The following is a 7,905-nucleotide window of genomic DNA, read 5'->3' as shown; positions in this document are numbered from 1 at the left end:
CAGGGTTTAAAGAACACATAATTTATAAAGTGCCATTTTTGTGAAAATCACCTCAAGGGCGCTATACAATAAATATCCCAGCACGTCTTGAAGCTACAGAGCGCATGGACGGTTGGGATTCTAGTTCCTCGTCTCACTATGGTATATTACAATTATGATATAAAGGAGATGATTACAGCACGTCTTGCAGCTACAGAGCACATAGAATTCTAAATCCGTTTGATACGATCCGTCGGAAGCGTGCGATGCGTACATACGGGAGCTTACCCTTAATGTATATTTACCAACTTAAATTTACCCCGTCATTTGGCTAAAGATTTACAATACTTAAATAAATAGTTTCAACTAAAATTTTCATAGATACCATAACAATGGTAGGAAAAAGTTTACGTAAATGTATGTCCGAACATAATCCTTTTTAGAAAATTTGGTGTATCGACAAATAATTTTAGTTTTGTGATGATTCTCGGTTTCTAAGAGTTTTTCTTTATTTGATTTAATAATTTAAATGATGTCTGTTTGTTTCACTTCGATAAAGCCACAGAGAAAGCTTTGTAAGATGACCACTAGGAGGCAGTACAGGCACTTAAAAATTAGCGCATGATTTTAATTTTGATTTATAAAAAAATTACATCAAATATCAGTCCCATTGTGTAAGCCTATGATTTAGTTGTTTGTGCAGAATGGGGAATTTTCATAAAATACGAATTACAACAAAATATATAATAGATATTTGTAGAGAAACGTTTTTGAGTTAGCTGTGTGATATTAATAATGAAAATCAGCTATCTAAGATTTTAAAATATAATACAGTAAAAAAATGCAAAATAGTACAAAGTTATATTGCTACAGCAACATGGTTTTAAGGAAATAAAATTGGATTTAAATTATTTTTAAAGGATTGTTGTAATTGCATTAATTAAAATACATTTTTATACACCGAAACCTCTTTTTACACGGGGCAAACGTTCCACACAGTACCATGTAATTTATTTTTTTTAAATGGCATTAGATAAGTTTCCTTGTTTTTGGGATTTAAAAAAAAAGGTATTGTTAACTATTTATTGCACATTCATTTTATTAAAAAATATAACATGAAAACAAAACACAGTAAAACTATAATTATCCGGATCAATGCGTGCCAGACATTAACCGGATATGCTAAAATCCGGATAATTAGACTAACCATTTAATTAAGGGAATGTTTTCAAAGAAAATGCAAAATCAACTCTAGATAACTTTTGAATTGTTTTTGAAATAATACAGTGGATTGCAATCACATCGAAAACTTACTTAAACATGTCCAGCAAAGTAAATTGCTTCGAGTGTAATGGTCGCGCGTTCGCCTACCATGCAAGAGGTCTCGGGTTCAATTCCCGACATGGCGATTTCACACCAGAATACTTCATAGTCCCCGGACCCAGGACCTGAAGCGTAAGACTGATCATCTTACCTTCACGTAACAGAGATGATCAAGATACCCAGTGATTGGTGTACCGATGCAGTGCCGATGCGCCATCAGGTGCGGAAGTGAATGATGATGCTTTGTTAATATAACGTCCCTTTTATTTTTTATTTCCCGATAATGATCCGGGTATTTGGCGATCCGGATGGCAGGCGCCGTGGCGCAGCCAATTAGACAGCCAACTGCGAAGCTGGTGTCGCGGGTTCGATTCCCGCCAGTTGCAAGAAAAAATCTAACAAAGTTTTATTCTCCATTCTGGGTGTTGTGGTTTATTTTTAGTAACTTCCCACCTGCTGACGAGCCTCTAAAATAGAGGCTAAGTGGGTTATTCCTTTAAAAATCAAAATAAACTGGAGTTGTAGTCCTTAAAATTGAGCTCGATTAAAATGACAGCTGTCAAACTCATGTCAATAGTGATGGGAAATTACTGATCATGTACCGATCAAATCAATTTTATCTCATGCAAACATGAAACTCTGTTTCCGAAAATTGATATGAAAAAAAACAAGCCTATTAAAATAAGACATTTTTACTTTTTTGTAAACATTTTTAGCAGAACATAGAATCGACCTTCCTGCACCCGATAACGTTCAATTTGTCCCATCTCTAACGTTTTTGCAAAATTATGTAACCTTGTAAGAACGTCGTTCATTATTTGGTTTATTTTTATTTAAATTTATTTCAACGATGTTTCAATGTTTCAAAAGTTTAGTGTTAGTGTTATTTGGAAACCACGTAAAAAGATATTCCGGGTTATTCTTGAGTTTCAAATCATTTTTCATAGATCCTTAAAAACGCACAAAACCATGTCACCTTATGATGCAAAGGGTACTCTAAGAATTGTAATTTATGATCAAAACTAAACACTTCGAAGGCTGTTAACTAATTTTGATTTCCTCACAGATTATAAATAGTTAAAATAAAAAGTATTTATTTATATTTAAAGCATTAACCTTATGGTCAAACATTTCAACTAATTTTTGTAAATATTCATATACAGCCACTACTCAACGTCTACCGGTTTCGAGACGCGTCCGTATAGACAAGAGACGAAGTCAGTAACATTTCCTAGACGGGTAGCGAGCTCTTCGTGCATGCCGCCATCCTTAGTTATGTGAACTCGCGAGTATTTGAAGCTGTCAACTTTCTCGATCCTCTGCCCATTATTGCAGTGGCTGATCAGGGTCCCGACAGAATTCATTGCACATAATCTGGGTTTTTTTGGTATTAATATTAAGACCCTCGTGAGTTTTCACTCCCAAATAAAGATAGTTATTTTGTCATAATTGAGTCATACATTTCGGTGTTTTCAAACAAACGAACAAATCATCACGCCGTTTCCCCCTAGGGATAGGCAGAGAGGATAGAACGCCATATCACTATGTCTTTGCATACAGACCTCGCTTCCTCTACATTCATAAATCTTCTCATGTGCGCGCGCCGATTATTCCGACTTTTGACATGTCCATCAAGTATTTGTTGGATTTGCTCGTGCCGTGTCTTTCTTGGTCTTCCTCATTTTCCGAATCCATCAACATTCGAATCGTTTCTACGCATCCTTTTAGCCGTTCTTTCGCTGTCCATTTGCTTTACAGGTCCAAACTGACCGAGTCGGCGTTTTCAAGTTGGATATAATTTTATTTTTGTCTTTAATTATTTAAAAATTACTTATTTATTTATTTTCTACATCTCTACTATATTTACATGTTGATGTAGTGAGAGTTCCGACGAAGAGACAGGCTCGTCTCAAAACCGGTAGACATTAAACATTCGATAAGCGCTTATGTTTTAATATTTACTAACATTAGTTAAAAGGTATTTACTAGCGTTAACGCCTGTTTCACCTACCGGCGATAGAAGAAACATTCCCCAGTAGTGTTCGTTCGGTTGCTGGAAGTTTACCGCGAGTAGTACAAAGCGTTGCCTAACTACAACCGGGACCGGGAGTATTAACCGATCCCGGTTGACGAAATATAATGTCCCGTGTCTAGCGAACTACTACGCTCGCCGTATTGCACACTCGGGCGTATCTGGAAACAAAAATCACAAATTATTATCTATTCATTTTAGATATACATTCCACTGTGTACTTTTTAGTGACGGACCGAAACAAGATTTTCCAAACCAAATTTCGGCTTCTGCTCTAGTTTCGGCCGAAACCGTAACTTATTTAAGTAATTATTCTTTTGTTGATATAGAGTCAATGTTAAATATTTCTAGTCTACAAAAACGTAGAACACATATTGATTCCATATATATGTTCGGCATACTAAATGGTATAATCGATGTGCCATCATTACTGGGACAGGTAAAATTCCATATTCTGACTAGTAGGCTGAGAAACAATGAAGTGCTGTTCATCGATCAGCATGGAACATACTATGGCCTTGATTCTCCAATGACCCGTCTTTGTCGTGTTGTTAACTCGAGACAAGATCTGGACTTTTTTGGTTTAAGTTTACAGCGATTTAAACGAGCACTAAATAAATAGTCCAGATCTTGTCTCGATGTCCCTTATGTTTGTATTCTAACTATTCTTTTAATGTAATATTAAAACCCTATAAATTGTATAAATGAACCACGTCCGTTAATAAATAAACAAGTAAGTGAAAAGTCATTTCAAAACGTGTAAAATTAGGCATTTTTTTTATTTAACCTTACGAGTTCATTAAAATAAACTACACAATGAAATAAATGGCATAAAATTTAATGAGTAAATTTGTTTATTTCTAGCGCCTTCTGGTTCATTGTTATGTTATACGTATAACTTATATGTATCTTATATATATCTTCAATGTACGCTATAGGAACTTTAACATGTTGACAATAATTTTGCAGAACATCTCAATATCGGGAACATGTCACTTCCCGAGGATAAAGAGACGATGGTTCCATATTTCTGGATAATGTTTAATATCTTGTACACCCTTATTTTGATATGTTAGATATATGTGTGTGTATGTATACAAATGTATGTGGATGCATATGTGTTTATATGTATGTATGTATGTATACACACCGTAAAACCTTGTTTTTACGTTCCTCAATTTTACATTTTCCCGCTTTTTACAGCAAAATGTTCATAACCCCCTTTTTCTTCATACATTCTCATACAAATATAACTCCAATTAACATTTTTTATCACCCCAGTTTTACGTTTAAAATTTTTCCGAATTCATTTGACGTGTCAAAAAAGCCAAAATTATGTCGAAGTAATAATGTCGTTATAAAAAACAATTTGCACATCTAGTTATACCTTAACTAATAAACAATATGTAATATATAAAAATAATTTCAAAAACAAATCATTGTTATAAAATCCAGATGCTTTTCGATGACACTCTATCTACCTTTGTGGGTGTTTGTTTTTAACAAAAATCATCACCGTCCCACGAAACGACGCGATAGACCCCAGCATCCCTAATTTCCACAGGATACAAATTGTTTTTAAGTTGCCTGGATTCTTGTTTTGGGGAGTCTGAAACCCTCACCTCTCCTCGTCGTGTGCCACGCGAATGAAGAATAAAAACAAGTAAAAAACTAATAAAGGATAAATTATTGTCTTAACCTAAATTCAAAGCAGGTGGAGTGTTTTCGACCTTTTTGTTTAAGCGTCTTCTTTTAGGGTAAGTTTTAGTTTTCATTTGTTACAAATCATGATACGCAGTTGACAAACGTTTAGGAACAATAAAGTTTTAATATCAATAAATTGCAATGTTTAAAATGTAACAATAACAACATAACATTAACATTGACAAATTACAACAGGGATGGAGAATACCTTAAAGTAGGGAATATGGTCTACAAACATTTGGACAAACTCAAATATTGTAATAACATTAACGATTATTACAAAAGAATTACAAAAATATAAATATGAAAGATCTTAGAACTCGCCAAATCAGTCTAGTTTTTAAGACCCAATACACAAACTAGCAGGCCGCTGACGCCAGGTATTTTATGCACTTACCCAGCCTTATATTTTTCAAACAATTAATAATTTTATTTATTTATTAATTAACCGACCAAGCCGTATTTTAGAGGTTTGTCAGCAAGTAAAGAAAATAAAAAAAGGCAAACTTCGTGGTGTAATGGCTAATATACTTGACCCACACACGGAAAGTTCCGGGTTCAATTCCCGGTAAGAACATAAATATTCAATGTGATTTTTCTTAAGCCTGGGTGTTCTGTGCTGTAATTCACCGCTGTGATTTGGTCTCCTGGACTGCCGTGATGCAAAAAAATATTTCTTGGATTTTTTCTTGCAACTGGCAGGAATCAAATCCCCGATGCAAGTTTCAGAGCATTCAAACTGATGTGCGTCCATCTCTAAGTATTTTTCCAAGCTGACAAATAAATGAACATAATTGTCGGAATCAATTCACAAATCACTTGTCCCTTTCGGGGCGACCGGGTCCCGGCGGTGTTTCCTTACCGGGCATTACGTGGGCGTCCGTGATGGAGAACACGAACATGAGGCAGCCGAACTGCAGCAGCGCTCCGTGCGGGAGCAGGGCTCCCCCCTCCCAGCCCGCCTCCAGGGTGGGGCGCTGCGCGCAGCCGCAGCGGACCTCGAGCGCCGCGCGCGGAGGACTGCGACAAGACAAAATTATTACTTCAGCGTCATCAGACTACGTACTAAGCTGCTTAAAATTAAAATAATGTAATATTTTGAATGTATGATTTTTATTTAGAAACTTCGCCGGCCTGTCTTTAAACCGTATCTTTATTATGTCATTTGATCATTTTTTACTGTAAGTTTCTGTAAAATAAATAAATAATAAAAATACTCTAGGTCAGCTCAATCTGCGGGTAGCGATCTTCGGGGGGTTGCAGAGCCTCGCTCGGGGGTCACGGTCGCAAGCGAGGTAAAAGTAAAATTGCAAGGTTTTTTTGGCGCATTTATTTTTTAAGCAAATTGTCAAATCAGAGAGAAACAACAAACCATCACGCCGTTTCTCCGTAAGGGTAAACAGAGAGTATAAAACGCCACATCACTCTATCTTTGCATACAGATCATGCTTTGTCAACATTCATACATCTTCTCATGCTTCTCATCTTCTCATGTAATCGAGGCCCAGAAACGCATTAGATCATAATATATCTATCTTCTTCACGTAACAAATTAATGGTTGTGTGAAAGTGGGAGCAAGATACTTTACTTAAGACTTAAAAGGGCCCTGAAGAAAGATATAAATATATAATATCCAGCTGATTGTGGCCAATCAATCAGAGGGGATTGAAACCAAAAATAAAAGAAAAAATGATGATGGTACCAAAATATTCAAATATTTTTATTACAACAACAATAAACCATCACGCAGTTTCCCTGTAAGGGTAAACAGAGAGGATAAAACGCCACATCACTCTATCTTTGCATACAGATCATGCTTCGTCTACATTCATACTTCTTCTAATGCACGCGCGCCGATTATTCCGACTTTTGACATGTCCATTTTCAAGTATGTGTTGGATTTGGTCAGGCCATGTCTTTCTTGGACTTTCTCTATTTCTGCATCCATCAACATTCGCATTGCAAATATTCTTAGCCGTTCTTTCGCTGTCCATTCGCTCTACATGTCCAAACCAGAGCAGAGCTCCTTTCTTGATATTGTCGATAATTTTCAATTTCAATTTCAATTCAATTTATTTATTTTAAATATAACATATACATTACAAAAATATATTCAATACGTACATATTATAAAAAAGGAAAAAAAATACACGAAAGAGACTCATGTCAAAGGAGTCGAAGAATCCTGCTCCGGAAAACCCCTTCGGATACATGGAACAGATCAATATCCAGAGCGATGTTGTTCAACATAGCGGTAGCTCTTCCAACAGGCATAACCATAGGCAGGTTGGTCCTGAATATCGGAATATGAAACAATCTATGCTGACGCTGTCTTAGGTAATTATCAGGAACATACAAACCAATGCTCACCATAATTTCAGAATTATCGATCATACCGCGCAACAATCGATAAAAATGTGTGGTCAAATACACATTCCTTCTAGTCTCTAAACTGTTGTAGCCAAGCATACCCTGGAGAAACTCGGTCGGGTAGAGCCAAGGATAATACCCGCACTCTCTCATGTAGAGATATCTCAGAAACTTCTTTTGGATTTTCTCTATCATAAGAGAGTACTTCAGTTCATGTGGCCCCCAAATCATCGAGCCACTCTCGAGTCTACTTCGCACCAAGGAGTTGTAAAGAGTTCTCAGTACGCGGGTATTTTCGAAAACCCTGGCAGTACGCAGAACAAATCCTAACATCTTCAATGCATCACCACTGATTGTCTCTATGTGTTCATGAAATGTCAGAGTGCTTACAAATCTAACGCCCAGCCTGCTTGTCTCAGCCTTACATAATGTACGGATCTCAACGTTTTTCAGATGCAAATAACCAAATTATTCTTTAATGAAAAAGTAGAGTAGA

At 36.2% G+C, this 7,905-nt stretch overlaps 1 long non-coding RNA gene across 1 annotated transcript; it reads right to left on the bottom strand.

Moving 5' to 3' along the window:
- Positions 1-2,739: 2,739 nt before the first annotated feature.
- On the bottom strand, positions 2,740-6,058 carry LOC148271045 (uncharacterized; the record flags this gene model as incomplete). The annotated part of the gene is made up of 2 exons (XR_015825217.1): positions 2,740-3,495; positions 5,901-6,058. It is a non-coding gene; the product is annotated as an uncharacterized LOC148271045 (long non-coding RNA).
- Between the last annotated feature and the right edge of the window lie 1,847 nt (positions 6,059-7,905).

The sequence above is a fragment of the Micrasema longulum genome, unplaced genomic scaffold (assembly GCF_059751315.1).
Source record: "Micrasema longulum isolate JH-2025_06_02 unplaced genomic scaffold, ASM5975131v1 h1tg003142l, whole genome shotgun sequence".
In the NCBI taxonomy this organism is placed as follows: Eukaryota; Metazoa; Arthropoda; class Insecta; order Trichoptera; family Brachycentridae; genus Micrasema; species Micrasema longulum.
Note: the sequence above shows the minus strand (reverse complement) of the source record. Positions and strands in the feature narration are given on the sequence as shown.